The sequence below is a fragment of the Hipposideros armiger genome, unplaced genomic scaffold, assembly GCF_001890085.2.
Source record: "Hipposideros armiger isolate ML-2016 unplaced genomic scaffold, ASM189008v1 scaffold_22, whole genome shotgun sequence".
NCBI classification, from domain to species: domain Eukaryota; kingdom Metazoa; phylum Chordata; class Mammalia; order Chiroptera; family Hipposideridae; genus Hipposideros; species Hipposideros armiger.
The window spans coordinates 2,494,400-2,519,502 of record NW_017731372.1 but is presented as its reverse complement, the minus strand read 5'-3'; the positions used below and the strand labels follow the sequence as shown (position 1 = coordinate 2,519,502).

Sequence of the window (25,103 nt, the reverse complement as noted above, 5' to 3'; positions counted from 1 at the left end):
CTACTATTTCCTAAAAACATTTACTCATCCGAAAAGGAGGATGTGTTACAGCTCCCTTACTTATGAACAAAATGCTTCCTCTTTTTGCTCTTTTCCCAACAGAATTTGTTTCATTTCCTGCATGATTAGTTATCGTAGGAAACTCAAGGCTTATAAAGACCATGTTTGATGCTAACTTATGTATCAAAAACCCAGTTATGTAAAAAGAATGACATGGCTTATTGTCTTTGTGGCTTGTTTCTACACTGTCTAAAAAGTTAGGCTCAATAACTTTGGTTTAATGCTATTTTTTATTGAATTTTTGACTTAATTTTTGTGATTCTACAGATTTCTTCAAAGTCCTTGGTATTCAGGGATATTATAAAGATAAAAATTCAAATCATAAAAATTACCTCAACTTAAATTGCATTTGAAAATATGCAAACACCACTTTTATAAATTCTGACTGTATTTATGTATTGCCTCTCTAAAATGATCTAGATACCACCGACTCAACAATAACTTTTACAATATCTAGTAAATACATGAAGTTGATTTTTATATCTGTTTTAGAAGTAGGAAACATGAGGGGAAGGAGGGGATAGAAACAATTAGGTTACAGACGAGTTGGTTACAGACTATAAGTCTTGAATAATATAGAGCCATCATATACATTCATATATATACACACATATATGTACATATATTTATATTCATAACTACATTTCCAGCATCCATTTCTTTCCTAAGAGCACCCAGATTTACTTTGGGGGAAAAGAAATTTCCTGAGCAGGTTTAGTCCTGTAAATCTAGTTTCATGCCCGGTTGAGAAGACCAGGTCCTACCTGGCCCCCAGCTCACTCCAGCCAAAGAGCAAGCATATGAGGACTCAGCCAGGTAGGTGCTCCCCACTGGGCTTTTGAAACTTGAGAGAGACACAAGGAAACCAGCAATGGTTCTGACCACAGGAAGTTTTCTGGAGTGCCTAATGTCCCAGCCCATCCCTCGTTCTCCAATAGCCTATCCCTTCTGAGCACACCATCAGCACCACCAGATCCTCTGCACCAGTGAATGTTCTTTAGCTTCTGTTGGCCAGAGTTTTCGTTAGTTGTAGTAAAGGGACTATCACCACCATAGAATCTTTCACCATTATGTGACCTAACCTCTCTTCACCTAGCGAATAATCTGTGTTAAAAAACATAAATGAATGAAGAAAATACATATAAAATTATGTTTAAAAGTTGTATAGGGTATAAACATTTTTTTGTTGTTGTTAGCGACAAAATGAGAATTCAGTATATGTATTTTTTGTTTTAGATGTAAATATTTTTTATCTGAAGCTTCAAACTTACACTTCAAAACTTAGGGATTTTTTTATGTCCCTGAGTTGTTATATATTTCATATACCAATTTACATCTTGTGAATCAAATCTGTGTTCTTTAAAAATAATTAATACACAGCATATACAGATTCTGTCTCATATTTGTCATCTCCACACAAGGAGCCATAAACTAAGTTAAAACCAGTAACTCAGCACTACTAACGGACACAATTACTTGCCTTTTACACATCAGCCAAGCAGCAACCACTGGTTGCTAAGCAACAGCTTTCCTCTCGAGGACCAGAAATAGAATCTATAGAAGGCCAATTTTTAAAATAAAAAATATATATCTATGAAGTTAAAGAAAGACCCAGCCCCATAGTTTGGCTGTTCACCCAAAATGCTTGTCACAAATATTGAATTCAAAATGACAGCGTGTGAATTCCGAATACATTTGATCCATGAATTCTTCAGTAACTCTATCACCTGTTATTTTCTTCTAGTATCTTCCTTGCTACTGAAAAACCATGAAGTAATATAGAAACCAGGCTTCTGCAGCAAATTTCCTTAGAAAAACTATTTGGAGACTGTACACTTAGGTTTTGTTGAAGCGAGTCATTGCTACATCACCATTTCTGTAGCAATACTGCTCTGTTGGTTCAAAGCACATACTGGACGCCCTGGAGGATATACGCCAAGTAGTTGGTAGTGATTACCATAGGAAAATGGCTGCTTGCTTTTTTTCTCCACATATTCCTTACAAGGAAAATAAGTATTGCTGGGCATTTCTGAAGTGTTGCACACTGTTGTAAGCTCATTATATGCATTAATCCGCATTAATATTCTCCATTTGGCAAATGGAGAAAGAAGCTTTGAGAAGCTATATAGACTGAAAGCAACAGGGAGCCAGGATTTGAACTCAGGCAGTGAGAGTCCAGGTCTCCATCACGTCACTATTCTTTTTTTATAAGGTGGTTCATATATTGCGTGAATACCTTAAAAAAAAATTACACTGCCTCAGGACACATGGAATTATAATTCTATCCGGGTGCTCAGTTCATCAGCAGCTTTTCACCATTGGCTTTACTCAGTTTTACATCAGTAGGAGTTAAGGGCACAACCGAAATCTAACAAGTGTATGAGGCTCAACATGTGAGCTGATTTTAGTCAACAGAGAACTGAAATTGTGCCAATTCAACTGAACATGTGGCCACATGCTGTGTTTACTCAAAATAGATCACGCAGTTACAGAAGTTTCTAAGGAATTGCTGTATAAAAAAAAAAAAGCCAGTTCTGGGAACTGATATCCTTCTCAAATGTATATTTAGTGATTTAAAAAAATATATATTGGCTTAGTATGTCAAAAAAAAGTAAGAAAAAAAGACAAATTATTTTCATTTAGAGTACTTGATAACGAAAATCCTTTCAAAGTAATTTTGTTCTCTTGTTCAGACATTTAAATTTTTAAAATGGTATATATTGATAAAAAGCCATGTTCTGGTGTGAGTTTCTCTTGTTCCTCATTTCTGATCTCAGTGTAGAAAAGCTGAGTATTTACCAGCAATACAGGCAGAAAATATTTTCTCCTCAATTATTCCTACCCCAAGGAGGTACAAGGTATTAAAAGTAAAGAAAAATATAAACCAGACCAGAAAAGGACCACCAAAAACTCTGCTGAATAAAATCAGGTTAGGAAAGAAAGAATACCCATATGCACTTGTTGATCTCTTTGTTGAAATTTTCTCTTATTCGTTCATTCATTCATTCATTCATTCAGTTGAGGAAACTACAATGGATTTAGAGACTCAGGAATGAAATACACACACCTGATGTTATTCAAGGAGAGGAAGCAGATGCATAAATCTGAAATGTTAGTTTAATGTGAAAGTGCTGGAATGGAGGTAGGAAGGGGGCCATGGGGACTGACAGGATTGACCGCCTCAGAATGGGGGGCAGGAAGGTTACTATAAAAGGTGCAAAATGAGAGTGGGGTATTGAAGCACGAGTAGGAACTTGCCATTTGAAAGAAAAGAGGTTGGAGTTCTAGTTAGAGTTCATGAAATGAGCAAAGTCTCAGCGAAATGAAAGGCCTTGGTACATATGAGGACAGGGAGATAGGATAGGTGGTTCAGGTTTTATTCACTACAATAGAGAACTTAGACTGGGGGCAACCAAGGTCTGATATAAATGCTAGAAGACAAGGAAGCATGTTATAAGTGTGAATGTTATAAACCATGGCGATATAAAAATAAAACATAACTAAGGAAAACAGGGAGGAAAAGAGTGGAACAATGAATACCTGTGCTAATTTCCTCAACTTCCAAAGCAAGGAGTCGATAGGAACATCTAAAAATCAGTCAGAAAATAAAGGACATCTATATTATCCAGGTGTTAAAGGCAACCACTAGAACTGAATATACTATGAGAGCTAAAACATGTCAGGAGGTAAAAGGCAGCAATTGATGTAGGAGTTTGATGATAATTCTTCCCATCCTTTACAGCAACGAGTCAGCACATATTGCCCAGAATTGATAAATCAAGAATTGAAATTAGCAGGAGAACTGAAAATCACTGCCTCTGCAAAAGGAGACGTGGTTAAAAAATACTTTTTGGTTTTGATACCTGGAATTCCCTGTTATTTACCACAAAAGGAGCACAGATGCACTTTCTGTGTTATCACTTTCTCCAATAGAGTATTTATTACTGCATTACTTTTATGATGCATCCTTTTACCTTCTCTCTTAGGAGAAAGTCTCCAAAGGTATGTTCATTGCTCTTCTAGATTAATTCAGGATTCACTTATATAACGGGAGAAACAGTCTGTAGCCCACGAACTAGTGATAAAATATAGACTCCTAAAGACTTCAGTGAGCTTTAAAATAATTAGTACTAGTGTTGCTTCTCTACTTTAGACACAGCAAATCTAAGGACCAAGAAATTTAAAGCCTTTAATCATATGTTAATTGAGAGACCATTAGTCATACCATAGATGCTAAATTAACAACTTAATTGTTTTCTAGTTCCTGTTTTTCATGCATATTAGGGAAAATTCAAACCTTACTAAAACTGTCTTAATGACGTAGAATGGAAAAATGACACAAGTGTTTTAACTTCCCCTTAGAAATAACATCTTTGTGACAAAATTCAAACTATTTTTTCTAAATTACACTTGAAGAAATCAACAATAATCTGCTAGAAGATTTTGCTATAAAGGAAAGAGCCAGTATCCCTAAAAAACAAAAGGTTCATGTCATCACTCCTTAGACGAAAAGCATGGAATCCATGACACTATATGTAAAAACTATTTTTAAATATTTCTCATCTACACAAAACAGAAAGGGGTAAGCAATAAGCCTTTCCTCTTCTCATGCAATGTGTGTGTGTGTGTGTGTGTGTGTGTGTGTGTGTGTGTGTGTGTGTGTATGAGGCCATATTATATATTCAAGAGTATTACAAGGAGAGATCCAAGATGGTGAAGTAGATAAACACTGCGCTTGCTTCCTTCCGTGAACACATTAAAACTACAACTAAATTATGGAACAATTAACCTAGAAAATCATCTGAAATCTAGCTGAACAGGAGTTTTATAACTAAGGATATAAAGAAGCAGCCATGTCGAGACTGGTAGAAGGAGCGGAGACACGAAATGGTCTGGCCCCAAACCTCTGGGTGGTGGGTAAAAATCAGGAGGGATATCTTGCCACAGAGTCTCCCCCTGGAGAAGCAAGGAACCCCAGCCACACATCAGGCTCCTCAGCTTGGAGTACTGGTGCCAGAAAGAGGAGTCCCCACAAAATCTGGCTGTGAAAAACAGTGAGGATTCCGACCTTCAGGTGGGATGGAAGGCTGCAGGAAACCCAGACGTCCTCTTAAACAGCCCACACACAGACTCACTCACTCAAAGGTACTCACCATGGGATCCGGCGGAGGGAGAGTGACTTGGGCGGTGATGGAGGTATATGGGGGCAGACTGAGTATGTGGCCCCAGCCAAAGCCTGGAGGGCAGTAGGCATTTTTCCTCTGTGAGGACCTCCTTCTGTGCAGCCAGCAGGCAGGCGCCATCTTTCCTGTGTTGAGCCCGCCCTCACAGGCCAAATCTGAATCTGATTGGCCTGGAGAGTTCTGCAGCTCCTCTCTGCTGACTCACTGAGACCCCACCATACCCAACTCCCTCAACGCCAGAGGCACTTTTTTAAGAGCAGTCAGCCCCAGCTGCTTTGCACTTTCTTGGAAAACTATCAGAGTCTGCGGGCCCAGGTGAGTGGCAACTAACCTCAGTGTGCTCTGAGACTTTTGCTGAATAGCTCCATGCTCAGCACTGGCACCAGACCAGAATCTACATTAACCTGGTGACCACAACTCTTCCCACCCTAGGGACTCCCTGAGACCCTGCCTCACCCAACTTGCATACTGTACGAGGCTTTATCAGTGGCTGAGCCTTAAGGGAGCTGGCACGTGGCAGCAGGCTTTGTGGTGTCCTGGCATTTTGCAGAACTACCCCAGGCCCAGTACTGGTGGCAGACGTCCTTGGTTCACAGCATGGCCTCTCTCAGGTTTAGCACAGGCAGCACACAACTGTGGGTCACTTTGTACCTCCTACCAGGTAGTCCCTGGCTGGTCACAATCAGTGGGTGATCTGGGCATGCACCAGAGCCCCTTCCAAGAGGCGCCAGAACCAATATACTTGGAGGTTGGCTTCAGACTAGCGCAGCACATCACCCAATTAGCCCCACAAACAGCACACTCAAAGGACAGTATCAATAGGCACCAGAGCCCACTCAGTGGGGTAATCCCCCTGCACAGCAGCTCATAAGCTGTGGATATGGCCAAACCCCACAGCCAGTCAGCCTAAGGGTCAATCCTGCCTGCTGACATGTCAATAGCAATCAAGGCTCAACTATAACAGGAGAGCACACACAACCCACACAAGCGACACTCCTGGAGCACCCAGACAGGTGACCAGGGAGACTGTGTCATAGGGCACCTACTACATAAGGCCACCTGGCCAAGACTGGGAGACATAGCAGATCTACCTAATACATAGAAATAAACATAGGGAGGCAGCCAAAATGAGGAAACAAAGAAATATGCCCCAAATGAAAGAACAGGAGAAAACTCCAGAAAAAGAATTAAATGAAATGGAGGCAAGCAACCTCCCAGAGACAGAGTTCAAAACATGGTTCTAAGGATGCTCAAGGAACTTAGTGAGAACTTCAACAAAGAAATAGCAAGTATAAAAAAGGACACAGAAACTGTAAAAAAGAATGAGTCAGGAGTGAAGAATACAATGACTGAAATCAAGAATGCACTAGAAGGAATCACCAGCAGACTAGATGAAGCAGAGGATCGAATCAGTGATTTAGAAGACAAGGTAGCAGAAAACACCCAATTGGAACAGCAAAAAGAAAAATAAATAAATAAATAAATAATGAGGCTAGTTTAAAAGACCTCTGGGACAACATCAAGCATAACAGTATTCTCATCATAGGGGTACCAGAAGGAGAAGAGAGAAAACAGTGAGAACCTATTTAAAGAAATAATGACTGAAAAATTTCCCAACCTGTCAAAAGAAATAAACATATAAGTCCAGGAAGCACAGAGTCCCAAACAAGATGAACTCAAACAGGCCCACACCAAGACACATTATAATTAAAATGGCAAAGGTTAAATAAAGGCAAATAGAAAATCCTAAAAGCAGCAGGAGAAAGGAAACTAGTAATTTATAAGGGAGCTCCCATAAGGCTGTCAGGTGATTTCTCAACAGAAACTTTGCAGGCTAGAAGGGATTGATACAAAGTATTCAAAGCAATAAAAAGCAAGGACCTACAGCCAAGACTACTCTACCCAGCAAAGAGCTATCATTTAGAATCAAAGGACAGATAAAGAGCTTCCCAGACAAGAAAAAGCTAATGGAGTTCACTACCATCAAACCAGTATTACAAAGAATGTTAGAGAGACTTAAGATGGAAAAAAAATAAAAATTATGAATAATAAAATGGCAATAGCTACAAATCTATCAACAATTACTTTAAATGTAAATGGATTAAATGCTCCACCCAAAAGTCATAGGAGGGCTGAATGGATAAGAAAACTAGGCGGACTGACCGAGTGGCGCGTTGGTTAAGAGTTGGCTTGAGACGCCAGTTCTGAGCAGCAGAGCCTCGGTTTGGATCCCAAATGAGGGCCAGTGATGCTGCGCCCTCTACAGCTAAGATGGTAAACAACAGCTCAACCTGGAGCTGGGCTGCCATGAGTTGCCTGCGACAGCATAGGCTGTAGTGGGGCTGGCTGGCAGCAGGCATGAGCTTTCATAAGCTGCTGTGAACCACCATGAGCAGCTGTCCAATGGCTGCTGTGCAACTGTCTCACCCGGGAAGAGCGCAATGATAATACCAACATGGGCCAGTGTAAACGACATCCTCCACAACTAGACTGAAGAACAAAAGGACAGCAATTCGTCTGTTCCCCTTCCCCGATTCCCCAATGCTGTTCCCCTCCCCCAATTCCCCAATAAAATCTTTAAAAAAAAAAAAAGAAAACAAGGCCCTTACATATGCTGCCTACAAGAGAATCACTTCAGACTGAGACACACACAGATGGAAAGTGAAGGGACAGAAAAAATATTTCATGAAAATGGAAATGAAAAAAAAAGCTGGAGCAGCAATACTTATACCAAACAAAATAGACTTTAAAACAAAGGCTATAACAAGAGACAAAGAAGGATCCAATCCCACTTCTGAGTATTTATCCAAAGAAACCCAAAGCACCACTTAGAGGGCACATGTGCATCCATATGTTCATTGCAGCATTGTTTACAATGGCCAAGATGTGGAGGCAGCCTGGCTGTCTATCGATGGATGAATGGATAAAGAGGAGGTGGTACGTATGTACAATGAAATATTGCTCAGCCAGGGAAGGGAATGGGTTCTTGCCATCTGCGGCAGCATGGATGGACCTGGAAGGTACTGTGCTGAGTGGAGTGTTAGAGAAAGACAGATGCAATGTGACTTTGTTTATATATGGAATCTAAAGAACAAAATAAACAAACAAAACAGAAACAAACTCATAGATACAGAGAACATTTTGATGGTTGCCAGATGGGAGGGGGTTTGGGGGTGAGTGAAAAAGGGAAAGGGATTAAGAAGTACAAATTGGTAGTTACAAAATAGTCATGGGGATGTAAAGTAAAGCATAGAGAATATAGTCAATGATAAGATAATAGCTATATATGGTGCCAGGTGGGTACTAGACTAGTCAGGGGGATCATTTCTTAAATTATATAAATGTCTAACCACTGTGCTGTACCCCTGAAATTAATATAAAATAATATTGGATGTCAACTGTAATTAAAAATTTTAAAAAAGGAGGGGAGGTGAAAGGGAATAAGAGGTCCAAATTTCCAGCTATAAAATAAGTCATGGGGATGTAATGTACAGCATGGGGAATATAGTCAATAATATTGTGATAGCTATGGTGTCAGATGGTTGCTGGACTTATCATAGTGATCACTTCTTTACATATATAAATATAGAACTATGGTATACACCTGAAACTAATATAATATTGTATGTTAGCTATATTTTTAACAAAAAAAAATCTTTAAAAAAAAAAAAGAGAGAGAGTATTAGGAGGTGACTTTGCCAGACCTGGCTTAGAAGCTCAACTCTGACACTAACTGGGTGACCTTGGATAAGTCATTTGATCCAAGTCCTGGTTTCCTAACAATACCTACTTCACAGGGTTGTGGCGGGGACTACCCAGAAGAATGAATGTAAAGTGCTTAGCACAGTAGATGGCACAATGTTAGCTATTATTCTAAGTAACATTTTACTTACTTTTTTTAACAGAAAAAAAGAAATGCACACCTTTTAACACAAATATCCCAGGCAGGCAGTTAATCTTTAATAAGCAAAAACTCAGGATTTTGTTGAGTTACATGCTATGGATCCAACAAAGAATGCCTAAACAGAAAAATCTGGAACCCACAAGGCAGGTTATGACATCATCCCGCTACTCACTGGTGGCATTGTCTTCACTGGGGACATCTCCTTCTGGAGGTGAGCCTCTTCCCAAAGAATGCCTTTTCAATAAGAAGCTGTTTTCTCACCAGCAAGAAATGATGTGGCGGCTATCATCTGTTGTGGGGGAAGAGTGGTTTATGTGATAAAGGTAACTTCTACAAACATGTTATAAATCCAAACACCAACAGGACTTTCCTTTGATGGCTTTATCCTGCTATGTTGACAATTGCAAGGTCAGGCAGTCTTCTCTGAGCAGGGCATTGAGGTGATGAGGCAGAGGAGGTACTGAAAATCTGTATGGACACATACAGAGAAGATATGTGACCGGCAAAGCTGAAAATATTTACTATCTGGCCCTTTACAGAAAAAGTTCGCTGGCCCCTGCTATAGAGTCTAAATGCTAAAGTTAGCACCTTTGCCTGAAGTATTTCAAACTCTATAAGCATAATCAAATCAAAACGCTGGTTTCTGCAGACTCATGACGTGACCATGTTCTTCTAGTCGTGGTTCTGGGATATTGACTAGAAAAGAACATTTTTCTTCTTGCATCTATTTGCTTGAATTCTGATAGATGAAGTCATTCAAAATTAAACTGTTGGCTTATTGGATGAACTGAGAGCATGGACGGACACTTTCCTGAAACCAACAGCCCTCTAGGTCATACACCGCCAACACACCCACAGCAGCAGCCATGCCCCCAGGCCAGGAAAACAGCTCCAAAGCTCTGAATACCAAAGTTTTCCATGCTCTCGGCATCAAAACTCATTTTTGTGGAAAAAAAACCTGAATGGAACTGAGGTGGGGTACTTGTTATCTTTATCCCACCCAGTGTGACTATTGAGACTTTCCCTGTATAAGTGTTGAGATGACTGATTATGGGATATGGGCCAGGGTCTGTGAGTCTGTAATAAATAAATGAGCACATTCAACCTTCTGAAACCTGGGAGAAAATATCTGAATCCTGAACCCAGCAGGTCCTCAAGGTTTTCAATAAGAAACTGTGGACCTATATCCCATTTGATTATGATTACAGCAAAAGAGGGTTGTGCTGGGGCCACTACTTTGAAACTAGCAAAATTATTTTCCAAAACCCTCCCACATTAAACGCTCCAGTTTTTTAATAAACAGTATAAGCCTAATATTTCTTCCAGTGAACAAGTGAATACATTGTACTAATAGATTTTTCTTTTAATGATTCTGTACAGAGTGGTAGCTGTCCAGGTTACAAACACTATAAATACAAGTCTAAGTATTCTTAAAGCAATATACACTATTCTGTCTCCATTGTTACCACTCCCAATTTAAATGAATGTAATTCAGAAAATCATTTTTGAGACTCTACTATGTGCCAGGCACTAAGGGGGGTACAGGGGTGAACAAAACAGACATCTGTTTCTGTAAGAAAATTATGATTTCAAAGTGGATATAAAAGATTTATCTATTGACTTATTCATTGATTCAAATAAATTATTGAGCACCTATCATAAACCAAGCACTATTGTAGGTACTGAGAACTTAGCAGAAGAAAAAAAACCCTATCATCATAAAGCGTATATCCTAGAGGAGATAGATAATAAGCAAAATAAGTAAGTAAAATAAATAAATATAAAGGAGAGGAGAAAAATAGGAAGTGCCAAAATGGGGGATGCGGTTTTAACTCGGGTGATCAAAGAAGGCCTCGCTGACAAGGTGACATTTGAGAAAACTCATAGGACTGAGAATGCCATGGAAATATTGGGATGCAAGGTGCTCCAGAGAGAGGGCATATCAAGTGCAAAGGTCCAGAGGTAGGAGGGTACCTGGCCAGCCTAGAGGAATAACAAGGAGGTGAGCGTGGGTGGCTGGAGCAGAGTAAATAAGGAGAAAGCGTCATGGGAGATGAGGTCAAAGAGGTGAGAAGGGAGGTCATGCGGGGTGATGCACAGCACTGCAAGGGCCCTGCCTTTTAGTCCGAAGGAAACGGAGAGCCTCTGTAGGATTCTGAGCAGTTGAGGGATGGACCGGTGTATTAAAAGGTTCTTTCTGCTGTAAAAGTTTTAATGGAAGACCATTCAGAAAAAGGATTCGCCTAGGCTAAGAGGTAAGTGACGGCCTCGCTGCAGAAATGGCATTGAGGCCTGAAGACCTTGTTTACTGTGGGGAGTTAGCTCTAGGGGAAAGGGAGGTGCTTTCTCCAGACCAGAGGACATGTCGAGAGAAGGCTCTTAATGCCACAATAAGCCTCCTGTGGCTTACTCCTAAGGCTAATGAATGGGAAATTACTGGCAGTTTTTAAGGAAGGGACCCACGTGATCTGCTCAAGGTTTTATGATTGGTTGTTTTTTTGTAATATGAAATAGGCTGTGTTTTTCTAAACTGCAGGTTACAACTCATCAATTTAAGGTGGAGGGGTCACAAAATAGCTGCTTTTTTTTTTTTAAATAAAGTAGAAAACATCAGCATGCCCACAGGTTATAAGTATAGTTGCAGGAAACTTCTGGTTCCCTCTACACATATACTCAATGTGTATGTGTGTGTCATTGCCAAAGCTTAGAAGTCACTTGATTAGAAGGAAGGACATATCAAAAGGGGAGAGCAATAGAGGGAATGTGCTGTCATCTTCTTCCAGGCATCACTGGCTGCTGAGGCTAGAATAGGGAGAGAAGCGAATAGGCTGGTAGGAAGTCTCCAAGACATACCTATGCATGTGGGGGCAAAGGAAATGGTCCAGTGAAGGACAGGGACTGGATGGACGGCGGCAACATTAAATTGAAATTGAGAACATGGGAGGGGAGATAGTTTAGATTTCAACGTGTTGCCTGCAAGACATCACGATGGAGACAATCAGCTCACGGAGCACTGGGAGGCTAGTTACTGAGATGCAGGCGGGGTCTGCACTGTCAGTGAAAAGAATTTTTAAAAGATGTCCTGACAGGTCATTTCATCATATGTTATTGTCATCCTATGTAACATCTGGGGGCAAAATATGCTAAATATTTTGGGACAACCTTATACAGGAAAACACATTTCCTTGTTTTATCTGGAATTCACACTTACCAGGACATTCAGTATTTTATCTGGCAATTCTCATCAGTGGTCAAGACCCCTGAGAACAGAAGCAGATACGTCAGTTAGGACACAATGACAACAATCCAGGTGAGAGGGAAGGGTGCCCTGAAATTAGTGTTTCACAAGGGATTCTTTGCTAGGCTAGGACAAATGCAAGTTTTTTAAAATGTAAAATCAAATCACTTACCTTTGAAATAATTTTCATCATAATGATGGCCTATGTAGGTACTCCACCCTCAGGGTCAAGGTGTGAACCTGTGTGGCTCAGATTCACAGCGGCCCCTCTGTCTGGTGTGGCTCAGCTGCGTGCTGTAGTGTCTCACAGAACACATACCCCCAGAGAGGGAGTTGGGAGCGAACACCCAGTTGGGCTGTCCGTCCTAAAGGGACTTATCTGTGAGAGGAAAGTTCTGTTTGCATTTTCACTTCAACAGAACCTGTTGACAGTATTGAACTTGACATGAAAACATGGACTGTCAGACCCACGCTGACAGCTGCTTGGTTTTTGGCTGGCCCAAGTTCCATGATCAGATATATCTATCGTGGCAAAGGAATTTTTAAAAATCTGTAAGGAGATGTGTAATAGAAATATGACTAAAGAAACACGAGTGACATATGCCAGTTAACCACAAGACGTTTTCAATACCCAGATTCAAATGTAACTTCAGTAAGGGCAGTAATGCTAGTCTGTGCTGCTTGCCAATGTGATTTAGAAAAAGGCCAAGTGGCTCAGTTGGTTAAGAGCTCATTCAAGAGTGCAAGCTCTGAGCAACAACAGTTCGATTCCTGGCCCGAGCTGAGCTGCCGCTGAGCTGTCAAGATGGCTCAGCTAAAAAAAAAAAAAGGATGCAAAATGAAGAGTTTGCAACAGCCAATGATTGTGGTCAAGGGGATGCTGAAACTATTAAAAGCTTTTTATTTTTAAGATTGTAATGAGCAACTCAGTATCTGAAGGTGGACATTTCCATTCTTCCATTCATTCAATAAACACCAGTTGAAGACCAATAAATTGGCAGGCACTGTGCTGGGCTCCTGCTTCAAGAACAACAAAGGGCATTCATATATAAACTGGAAGAACTACACTATAGAAATCTGACCTTTAAAAAGGTGACCCTAGATGCTATCTTAAAGGAAATTCAGTATATTAAAAAAAACACTGAATTGTATACTTTAAAAGGGTTAAGCCTATGTGAGTCATATCTCAATTTTTGAAAAGTGGGAGAAAAAACAAAAGTAAAAAAAAAGATAAGTGGAAAATTAAAGTATAAGTAGATCTATTCCTTTTTTATCCAAGCAGATAGAGACAGTAAAATAATTTTTAATTAATAAAAAACTAGAAATTGTCAAGCTAGCCTAAGATGCTACCACAAAAAAACAAAATACAGTTTTAAAAATGGAAAGACTTAATGTCTATCATTTCAAAGTAAAAACTGATTTCTGCCTGCCAAGGATAAACAAATAAAATGACTGACATAAGAGGAAAGTAAAGCAAAAGCTAGGGAGATTCTCTAAAATGAAAAGCTTTTTCTGGATTCTTGGCTAGCTGTTTTTAAAGGAAATGATTTTCCAAATACAAGTAATTTGGAGACAACTTATCTCTTTTTTTCAATAAAGTCTATTTAAGAGCTGTCGAATCTTCTATTCCACTACTTCGTAAATTTCAAAAAGACACTAGAAAATTGTCCTACTTTATTAATTACCATATCTAATGAATATAATGTTATGCAGATCTCGCTGTGTAAATCAAAGTGCTTCACAAGGTTATCTAAAGCCTTACCAAGGTGTTAAAGAAACAATTACTCACAACACTTGTAAAGACCAGAAGAAAGATTTATTCAAAGGGGGCTATGACAATGGGGTTGTGTAGTAGGGGAGAGAGACTGGGCTCCAGACTCAGGAAAAGTGGGAATACATATATAGCCTAGGAGCAGAGTGTGTGAGGGGGGTTGGGGGTGGGACGGAGTATGTGTGTGTGTGGGGGGGATGTCAACAGATGGAAAAGTGCTAAGAGGAAGCATGAAGGGTAATGAGGGATTCTGGTTAACTGACCTACTGGCTGAAGGCAGGACAGGGTTATCAGATACCACCTGTGGGGGCTGGCAGAGGACAGGACTTGGATCAGAAAATGGTCTACAGAGGCTGAGGTTTCTTTCCAAATCCTCCCCTAACTCACATGCTTAGCCAACCATGAATGTACAACAAATGCCCTTGTGGTAGGAAAAAAAAAAAAAAGCTGATCTAGGCACCTCAGTCCGGTTCCTGAGTCCTCTGCTACATGACTTTGGGCGACACACTTCATTAGCTCTAACAAGGTCTTCAGGACGGCAAACTCAGGTAGCTAAGCTGCCAGTACATTGTAAATGTTCAACAAACTTGCAGGCCTTAGTTAAGAACAGCAGTCAGACCTACCAGGGCACGTGGCCAACTCAAATAGGGGGTCGTAGGGGGTGTGAAGAGGCAGTGGTCTTTAAACCCGGCGTACCAGTAACGCTGGGTATAAATACGAAGACTTTCCAGAGGCTCACAGCATGGGCTGTTGTAACAAAATCAACGTTCAAATCTTCAACCCCCACATGTCCTCTCATAACACGGCTTTACTGAATACATCTCTGCAGTGGCCTGAGGTTCCCTTTCTCACATCCCCTTTTCCAAACAAAACCGGGCCAAATGCTTCACAAAAGAAAAGTGAAAACAAAGCCTCATGGGGCCCTAACTTTTGTATGCTTGCCCCAGGGGTAAACACCTCCAGGCCACCCAGCAGAGGGACTGTGCAGATTCCCTGAGGAGATTTCTGCAGAGGGAATCAAAGCAAAGAAAGCCACCTCAAGTCTCCATGCCTTCTCTGTCTCAATTTATGCTCATTCTCTCTCTCTCTCAAATTCGGAAGTGAGGTTGCAAAGACATGCATTAAACCCTGTTGATTTGCAACAAAATAAATAGATAGATAGATAGATAGATAGATAGATAGATAGATAGATAGATAGATAGATAGATAGTCCGCCTTCTCCTGACAGAAAGTCAGTCAGGTATCTGGCCAGATATTTTGCTCTCACTTTATGAACAATGTCTGGTCCGAATGAGGAAAACGTGCAATTCTGAGATTTTGAGGAAAAGGTATTTAAAGCATAAAGGTGATATAAAACAGATTCTTTGTACAAAGTGTTCATATGTTGACTTGATAAAGAGTTTCACAAAAGTCTTTTAAATTTTTTGAGAGCAAAAAGCTTGAAGACTGGTCTGAGAAACTTAGCCCCAGGTAAGGAGGTTTTGCTGGCTTATGCACACAAGTTAATGACAAGCACAGTCCTCCCGAAGGAAAAGGTGATTTTGAAGGCAGCTGGTTGTTTCCAGCCTGATCCTCAGGAACTTCTGTTCATTTCTAGGGACAGAGACCGGCAATGGTGCTGGTGAATAACATGGAGCCATATTAGCCAGACATCTGGGACAGACAGCTCAAAACAACACCGTTTTAAGGCAGACTATGACACAAGTAGGGGTGAGGTGCTACTTTCATGATGGTGCCCATTGTAAGAGCCACAGGGCACTGGATATATGTGAAACTGCAGGTAGCCAGAGACAACACAGAAATTCCAAATCACTGCGTGACAGACTTTGGGGACTTCCAGCTATAGTTGGAGGGGTCAGGAGGGGCTTCCTCTATTTCATCCAGTCTGTTGGGTCAGCACCTCATAGCTGTTCTGGTGAATCCACTGGGCATGGTGTGGGGAAATCAGGGGACACTTTGGGTAAAACACCTAGAACTCATTAAATATTAAATCCCTTTCTTCAGTGTCTCCACCTCCAGCCTCCCTTTCTTGCCAATTAAAAAGATGAAGAAAATGGGGCCCAGGGAAGTTGAACTGTTAAAGGTTCTGAGGCTGTGCCCATTCAAGCTGGAACGGGAACGCAGAGCTTTCCATTTCTCTCTGTCTAATCTGTACGCAGCTCGCCTAATTTCAAGTCCAGAATTTTAGCCACAGACCAGACACCACTGGAAATAGGCTGTCTCAGAACGGCATAACTGCCATTATATTTTCCTCATGTTGTTTTTTTATGCCATTTGGCTAAGAAACAAAACTGGCTTGGATTTGGGCAGGAAGGTGGGGGTGAAGTTGTAACTGTCCCTGACTCACCAGGTGCGTCACTCTGCTCGGGTGGCAGTTCATCCACTGACAGGACTGGGCCCCCTGGGAGACGTGGGCAGGAATCTGTCTGGATGCTGTGTGGTCAACAAGGACACGGTGTTACTCTTTTCCTCTTTCGTTCCCAGTGAAGTCTCCTTCCCTCTGACAATATCAGCCATTGCGGGGACTTTGAATCCCTGTGGGTAACAGAAGCCTCGTTGGCCAAAGGAAAGAAAATTATTTACTCTTTCTGTTGAAAATTTCATAAGAATTTACAGCCCTGCTTGGCAAAACACAGATAATAATGAACATGAACTCAATGCACTCACAGAAAAAATCAACTATATCATCTCCAGCAGAAATCCTCATATAGATATTATACTAAAGTTTACACTCTGCTTCATGTTCTAAAAGAGATGTGTAGACTTCTTGGCCAAAGCCCCCATTTCTGTGGAGTCCAGTGTTGTACCACATTTCTGCAAAGGTCACATTTCTAACTTAACTCAACGTAATATGGTTCCCTTCTAGACCAGCTTCTTCCAGACCTAAAGGGTTGTACACCCCCTGGGTGATTCCACAAGATCTTCTGAAACATTTTGTGGCAACCACATTTCTCAAATAGTTGTTTCTGACCCAATCCAGCTCACAACGCCTTTCATGACCTAACATACCTCCAACTCTGGCTTAAAAATGGAGATGGCAACTATAAAGATGGGGAGCTCCACCCTCTCTCCCCCCACACAAGGCAGATATTGCTTATCAGTCACCACATGTGTTCCATCCACTGCATTGAGACTCAGTGTCAACTCTTCACGACTTAGGACTCCAAGCCACACTGCCAGCTAATTGACATATAAGTTGAAATCAATTTACAATCGTAGGATTAAATGAAATCACTAGAAAATCTAACTATTCTTGAGAAGTTTTTTTGGTGTTTTTTTTTTTTAACATGTGATGCCTGGAGACCTAACGTCACATTCCCAACAGTAACATTCTTGAGATGACTCCAAAATTCCATCTCGCTTTGTTTGAATGACACGTTAGAATTCTAACTTCCATTATGAATTTTGACTTGTATTAGGAAATATCTTCAGGTGGGGGAATAGGAACAATGTATCTACTTCCTACTTTCTTTTAGTTCTTTGAAATGAGTAGACTTGTGGTTTCTCAACTTAAGTTGGCCATTAGGTTTTTAGTTCAATTTGAATTTAAAGCCGACATGTCTGTTTCCTATTTCATCTGATTATCCATCCTTAACATGAGGACTCTAAGAAGCAGTTATTGCCTAGTATTGGCAGACTTGCTTGAGAATTGTGAAATCATTCACTTGTAATGGATAAACACTATGAAAAGGTAATTCCATAGCTCAAGAGTGTGAGCTCTGAGCAACAGCAGTTCGAGTCTGGCCCGAGCTGAGCTGCCATTGAGCTGCCAACAGGTGGCAGGATGGCTCAGCTAAAAAAAAAGAAAGAAAAAGCGATTCCAAAATTTAAATACTTCTTAGGATTTCAGAACCAACGGGAAAAATTTTAGAGTTGGTTAACAGGATCAAATGTATCTGAGTCAGTATTTTACCAAGTAAAATATTTGCTCCTTAGACCAGAAGAACAAAGTGCTCAATTAAGTTTGCAAGCCCTGAATCCAATGTCCCACTCAAAGACTCACAGGGAAGTTAGCATGTGAAAGGTAGTAAAATGGCCTGCAGTAAATAAATAGGCCTACTCAGTTGTGCCAAAGCCAAACTGTGCAAAGCTCTGAAACTTCATTTTCTGTTCATGAAACATCTATTAACAATTCTTCTAAAGCACACACACTTTAGGAAATTTGAGCATATCTAACCACTTGCCTTGACCAGAAACATAATTGAAAATGTGAAAGATGACTCTCCCTTACAAAACACAATCAGCTCTTCACAGCCTCCGTCTGATCACTCACTGGGTCAAGTTCTTTGTTTCATCTAACTCTCTCTTGCTGTGATTCAATCCTTGCCTCTCAGGTTTTTTCCCCTCTTATTCTCTCTCTCGTGGATATGAGGAACTCATTAGCTTTCTCCTTATGAAAACACTCTACAGAGGATTTTCTAAAAATGCAACTATGATCATGTTCCTCCCTAGATTAATACCCTTCAGCCACTCCCACTGCCTTGAAGATAATTCCAAATTCTAAAGAATAACAAGAACGACACCTGCTTCATTGACCACCTTTATTTCTGTTTTTCTTGGGAACCTGTCGAGAGTCTCCACATCCCTTTTAGAAGGAGGAACCCAAAAGTAGACCCCACATGGTATTTTATGGTATCTAGAGCTCAAAGTTCTTTCTTTTGGCTCCATCTAGGATAAACTCAATTTCAAGTCTCCTCTCAAATTTTGGTATTTCTTCCCATAAACGTTTCTGTTTAGAATAAAAACAGGAAATTAAAGTTAGAACTTTAATGGGTGTATAAAATCACAGTTTAGCAATAATTTCTGATTTCTTTCAGAAAATTCTCCCAACAGGAACATTGCTAAGAATTCTCAGAGATCTAAATCACTTTGACTAGCTGATATATTACTTTAAAAAAAATCTCTTTATTAGAGAATATGCTTTAGATACTAGGGAAAATATATTCTTTTGAATGCTTAAGGATTTTAGGTCCCTTAAAGGATTTTATTACCTTTGGAGTTAGTTGTATACTCATATTTGAACATAAAGATTAATAACCTAAGGATATTTGTATACTTTCTCTAAACAATAACCAATGAAAATGATGACTAAAGAGAATATAAGTGTACCATGTTGAATTATTATGGAAAACGATAAAAAAAAAACCAAAACGTCTTCTTCAGCCATATATCGGACAGTAAAATTCAGAATCACAAATACAACTATGCATCTAAACATTACTGAATTTGTCAAAACAATTATTAACAATAGCCCTACTATTGAGCCCTGTGGCCAGAAGAATTCCAGAACGGGACGTTAATAAGTCCTTTCAATTATCAGCACTCCCTGGAAACAGCCCATCTTGACAAAATATTCCAGGAACATAGAAGCTCAGATCACAATCCGCAGACAACAGTTGAAGTCAAGAAATGGCACAGGGGGCCAGCCGAGTGGCGCGATGGTTAAGAACTGGTTTGGGACGCCAGAGGGCCCTGGTTCGGATCCCACATATAAGGGCCAGTGACACTGCCCTCCACAGCTAAGATGCTGAACAACAGCTCAACCTGGAGCTGGGCTGCCATGAGTCACCGGCGACGGTGTAGGCTGCAGCCCTGCTGCAGTGGGTTGCCATGGGCTGCTGTGTGTAGCCAGCAGCCAGCGTGAGCGGCCAGCAGCCACTGTAAGTGGCCATCCAGAAGCCAGAGACTGATCTGCCTCGCCTGGGAAGAGCGCAATGATGGCGCCAACTTGGGCCAGTGAAGCAACGTCCTCCACAACTAGACTGAAGAACAAAAGGACAGCAACTTGTCTGTTCTCCTTCCCCCAGTTCCCCAGCACTGTTCCAATCCCCCCAATTCCCCAATAAAAAAAAATCTTAAAAAAAAAAAGAAATGGCACAGGGACAGCCAGGACGATTAGGTTGCAAGTGATAAAACGCCAAGTGACATGGCTGAAGAAAAAAGGAAGTTAATTGATTCCTATAAAACGTCTAGGCACTGACCAGGCATGGCTAGATCCAGCGCCATGTCTCTGCACCTTGGCCTGACCTATCTCTCACGTTCACGTCCCTCCTTTCTGCCTTCACTCTGAAGCAAGCTCTCGCCATGTGGTGGCCTCGGCAGCACCAGGCATATATCTTCCAGATTCCTGTCCAGACAATGTCCAAATGTTTGCTCTAATTTGACCAAAATTGGTCTTATGCCCATCCATGAACATTTACTGTGACCAAAAGGTACGAATCCAAGAAAAAGGAGGAGTGACTGCTGGACGGCCAGAACCGGTAGATTTCCACCACAGTGACTGCACAGCCAATTTTAGATCGCTTTGGAGCCGTGTAAATGCCTAGGTGTCTACTTCCTAAGAAGCGGACATATGGAACTCATGGATCAAAATGGTTACCTCCAATTTCAAATGTTCTCTTTGTGACAATTAGAGCACGTTAGTTTATGGGAAGGTCTTATTTAATAGCATGTTGAATGAAGTTTGACCTGTCGTCTCTGTATTTTTAGCTGAAGTCCCAAAGCTGAGAATAATATGAGCCAATTACCCCCACATTCTAAAGAGACGGCCTGATACATCGATGGCAGACTTAAAGAAAATAGATCAGTCCAGTATCTATGACACCTTCACCTCTAGCTTCTGTATGACAAGACCAAACTGGAAAAGGTGACTGAAGAAAGTCAAGGAGAACAGGGATTCAAAGGAGTAGAAAGTGTTTTGGCTTTTTTTACTCCTCTCCCCATACAGAGAGAAAGGTGTGCCACCTCCCAAACGTCCTCATAAAGATGGGAGCTATCTGCAGAAGGGGAGGCAGGTAACTCATTTCCCAGTGGAAGCGTAATTTTGTAACTTATCAGATGGTGAGAGAAGAGAAATAAAGCAGAGTGAGGAAGTGATGGGTGTGAGTGGGTGTCCCTTGAGGTGAGTGGTCAGGGAAGGCCTCACAGATAAGAGGACATTTGAGCAGAGGTCTAAAAGTGAGGGGGCAAAGCCATCAGAGAGTTGGGGGAAGAGTGTTTTAAGCAGAGAGAACAAGGAACCCAAAGGCCCTTGGTGGGAACATGCTTAACATGCCCTGGATGGAAAGGAGGCCAATGGGACTACAGAGAAGTAAGCAAGAGGACGTGGCAGAAATAAAGGGTTGAGATTAGAATGGAGTTGCATTTACCACGATGAGTAGAAAGGAAAGACAGAGTGAGAGAAAGATCACACCCCCAGGCCCAGTGCAGGTGCCTGAGTCTTGGATCAGGCCTGGGCTGGGGGGTGTGGGAGGCCAGGGGAAACTCTGAATTAGTTGAGATTAAATATAATTGGATTAGACAATTAGATGTAAGGTTTTGATGAAGGCTGAACTGTGTCTTTTAATACCTGAAAGGGAGCCTTCAATACCCACAAGTGACTAAAAAGCTATGGGATCTGTCTGTATGGGATCTATAGGACAGGCATGAAAGACTGGATGTTTGAAGGTTAGAGGAAAATAAAGCTATTCCCTTGTTGTACCCCAGAGAGTTTACCCCATTCAATAAACTGATGACTCTCTAAAAGAATCGAACTCTTTACGATCCATCTGTGAATTTATACAGCGCAGTGTTTTACACGTGATTATATGTAAACTCAGTAAACATTGGCTGTTAACCATCAAGTAAGATAATATGCCACTTGAAAGAATAAACATGGTTTGGCACTAGATCAATGGTCCGATAAGAGAAAGCTGAGGCAGGGCCTAACCTTCTAAACTGTGCAATTCAAAGCTTGAGATTATTTGTCAACTTTACATGTAGTCTCGTGATCTTTAGTCAAACAATTTACTGTGAACTTGTTAGATGGGATCAATAGCCAAACAGTCTGCGGCCGAGAAATGATGTTGGCTGTTTGTTGGTTTCAAATGTGCAATGTAAGCTCCAGGAAACACAAACAGCTGTAGCATCATAAGATGCAATAAATTGAACAGAAAGAGAATATCACGCAGAAGGCACACTTTTAAGCAATGGAAATCTCTAAACTGGCTATTTCCTCTTCCATTTGGGGTTTAAATGAGATGAAGGTTTGTTACCCTTTCCCACACAGGAAGTCTGTGTTGGCTATCTAGAGCAGGAACAGGCAGCTCAGTCATCAGGAGTGTCACCCATCCCATGGCATTGCTTTGGTCATCCCTGGCCTGTCACCTCAGGAACCAAAATGGCTACTTGACTTCAACCCATCCTATCTGTATCCCAGCCAGCAGGAAATAGAAACACAGAAGGGTACCCACTTCCCTCCGAAGGACACTTTTATGAAGTCCTCACACAATCACACAACACTTCAGTTTATCAAAACTAACTGCAAGGGAGGCTAGACACGGTGGCCTCTTTCGTATTATGTTTTAAGGAGGAAAAGGAGCATGGATGGAAGAGACAGCCGTTTCTGCCTCACCTAGTTTCTCTTAAGAGACCTGTTCAGGGAGTTAGACTGATGCTGTTTACCAAGAAGGGTTACTCCATTTCTTACGTCTGCCTGCCAAGTTGGTGTATTTACAGCTCTGTTTACTGATCATGGAGCGTTTCTGATTACCCTTAACATCTAATTCCACTAGCTCCAAAGATAAAAGCTCAGTTATATAACCTATCGATAATCTCCCTGTCCACCACCCCGCCTAGATGAATTAGCTGCGCCAGCTGATTCATTTATCTCCTACTGGAATTATTAATAAATCGGTTCAGTAGACATGCTGAACGGCAGTGTGTGCTGCTGAAACAGGGGTGGGTTTCAGATCAGACTCTCCTGAACTGAGCTCTTAGCGCCAACATTCAAGTAACATGACTTTGGGAAATCGTCCTGACATCTCTAAATCCCCATTTCCTTACCCAGGGGATACCAATGATCATAAATACCCTTTGAGGCTACTGTGAGTGAATAAAATAACATGAGGAGTGACCACGTGCCCCTGTAATACTCAAAACTGTTATTCTACGATTCCCTCATGGCTCCTGGAGCACATGCTGTGTTCCAGGCACCACGCTTGGCTCCGTGGTTGTTAAAACATGAAGAAGACATGCAAGGAGCTTGTGATGTAATGGAGGAGCTTAAGACACCCAAGAACAGGTTCTGCAGAGGAGGAAAGGTTTTACATATCTACAACATAAGAATAACAATACTGATGGCAAAATTGTAGATATATCATCTCCAAGAAAATGAAATGACTCAATCTGCACAGAATTCATGTGTTTGATTTGCTGCTTGGTGACTAATATTGACATGTGGGCCACCACCTGTAGGTAAATAGAGTCCCATGAAAGGTTTGCGGCGGCCCCTCTGATAACATTTTTCTGGAAAGTGACAGAAAAGTGCCTCCATGGTCCTTTGTGCCTACTCTGTGAGGATCACATACAGTCAGTCCTCCCTTTACATCATCCATGGGTTTCTGGAAACTACGACTTAAAGCAAAATGTATAACGAACCAATTTTACCACAGCCCAATTAATACAAACAAGAGTTAAGTGTCTATGGAATATTTCTGATCCCAAACACATCACCAACCTTCTAAATAAAGACCCAAACATGCTAATATTAAAGAGTGAGACAAAGTGAGCTCTCCACACATTTCAGAAAGGTTAAGAAAAACAAGTAAGAGAATGATTTTCTAACCCACTCATTCCAGTTCAGGGTCATGGGTGGACGGAGCCTCTCCCGGCAGCTCAGGGTACAAGGTGGGGACCCCACCCACCCTGGGCAGGACACCCTTCCATCATAGAGCTGCTCACCCACACCCACACTCACTCAGACTGGGACAACATGGACACGCCAATTCACATCATGAGCACATCTTTGGGGTGTGGGAGGAAGCCAGAGCACCAGAGAAAACCGGCCCAAGTGCAAACTCCACACAGACAGTGGCCCCAGCAGGGAATTGATTTTTTTTTTCTCATCAACATTATAATGAAACAACATTGAACTAAACAATGTTATTGTAAGACTTGCAGCATTACTCTAGGTTAGAATTTGAAAGCTGAAACAAATTGATCATCACACTACAAAAATTCAGGCAAAAGTCACTTTCTCTACATCTGTGTGTCTTCAAAGCTCAAGGCAATAATAACAGTAGACTATCCAGTCCCTCTTTCATTCCTTGTAGTGATGTATTTGAGATCTCTGCATGCCTGGCCTCGGGCAGGCACTGGGGCCGCGTAAAACAGGACGGCAGCACCCAGAGGGGGTGCAGACAAGCGAAACCTCATTACTGTGTGATTACTGACTGCTATCATGAGATGTCCCAAGGCGCTATGTGAATTCATGGGAGGGATAGCCTGCCCAGCAGCCTTGGCTGGTCAGGGAAGGCTGCCTGGAGGAAGTGAGTTCCACGCTGAGGCCTGGAGGGTGAGTAAAAATTAACCAGGTGAAGGATGCTTCGGGCAGTGCTAAAGGCAGGTCCAAAGGGCACGGCATATTAAGGAAGGGAGGGGTTCAGAGTGGCTGGAGAGGAACAGCAGGGAATGAGGTCTGCTAAGGCCAAATCTTATATCACAGCATAGACGCACACAGCGAAGAACCTTGATTCCCTTCCTAACGCAGGTCAGAGGCTTCTTCTAATTTTCCAGGAAATGCAAAGGAAAAAAAAAAACAGGATTCATTCTGTTACAGCAAAAAATAATTTTATGTAAAAATCTGAGAAATGGCTACATAATGACACTTCCACACAGAAACCAGTCTATTGTTTGTACACACACGTTTTAAAAAGCTCTTCAAGACCAGGGTTCTGCGGTGTCTTTGAGGATTTTTAAAATCCATATTGAACTTCCTTCTCTGAGGTAGACCCTCAAAGTAGTTCTGGCTAATTATAAGGTATGTCTATATTACTATCCCCTTGGGTAAGCACTCATCACATTTCATAAACTTAATGAGACCACTAAGAATTGGTGCAACATTAAGAGATTACTCAGGAATTTCTATACAGTGACACTGTAGTCAATTAATGAAGCTAATTTCTCAGT

At 41.3% G+C, this 25,103-nt stretch overlaps 1 long non-coding RNA gene across 2 annotated transcripts; it reads right to left on the bottom strand.

The window, feature by feature from the left end:
- Positions 1–9,187: 9,187 nt before the first annotated feature.
- Positions 9,188–16,702, bottom strand: LOC109379144 (uncharacterized). 2 transcript variants are annotated; one of them, XR_002123130.1, is made up of 3 exons: positions 16,504–16,702; positions 12,359–12,407; positions 9,188–9,615 (listed from the first exon to the last, which is right to left on the bottom strand). It is a non-coding gene; the product is annotated as an uncharacterized LOC109379144 (long non-coding RNA). The 2 variants fall into 2 exon arrangements; XR_002123129.1 differs by lacking the exon at positions 16,504–16,702 and adding an exon at positions 12,558–12,749.
- Positions 16,703–25,103: the final 8,401 nt, after the last annotated feature.